The sequence below is a fragment of the Pinus tabuliformis genome, chromosome 1_1 (assembly GCF_031772625.1).
Source record: "Pinus tabuliformis cultivar Carrire ecotype Pingquan chromosome 1_1, CPIR1, whole genome shotgun sequence".
Lineage (NCBI taxonomy): Eukaryota > Viridiplantae > Streptophyta > Pinopsida > Pinales > Pinaceae > Pinus > Pinus tabuliformis.
The window spans coordinates 871,838,362-871,839,147 of record NC_142297.1 but is presented as its reverse complement, the minus strand read 5'-3'; positions in this window follow the sequence as shown (position 1 = coordinate 871,839,147).

The window sequence follows — 786 nt, the reverse complement described above, 5'->3', positions numbered from 1 at the left end:
TTTAAACTGTCCAATAACAACAATGTTAATATCCTCAGAATATCATAGGCTAATTGAGAAAAAAAAATTTCAGTCTAAGAAGTATGACTTTCTGAATTTTGATGTAATATATAAATTTTACTTTTCTCCATTGGTAAGGTAGGTGGCATTTTTAAGCTACTTCTATTCTACAAAGCTACAAGAATAAGTAGAATTTAAAGGGTAGGATCTTCCTTCTCTGCAAAAAGTTATTTACAGACAGTTTGTAAAGCAAGATTACATTTAAGACCTTTTCTTACAAAACAATCAAAATAAATGAATTTTTTTTTTCATTATTTTCCTTTCCTTTCACAAGTAATATCTTGTGAAAGGGTTACTCTCAATATCATTGACCAAAATGGCCTTTGAGGTAATCTACGTGATCCAATCTTGATCTTGGAACTATAAAACAGGAAAAAAGTATTGTCGTTTACCCATGAATGGTACTCATTTATCAAAGACCTCAAAACAAAATTAAAAGATCAGACAATTAAACACATATACAGAGACCATAAAATTGATTTGATACAAGAACAACTATGGCAGGGTAAGCAAGGTCTAGATCTAAGTGCAGTATTAATGCTATTTTGAGGAAACAAATTTCTTCTTAAGTTTATTTGAACATTGTTCCTCCACATATAAAAATAAATAAAAAATATAAAAGAGTAAAAATAAGTAAATGAAAGTACTCCTAATGCATTGCCCTCTACATGAAATTTTATCATTTTCTTTTCCCATTAATTAATTGCCTCCTCTGATCCTCCCCAT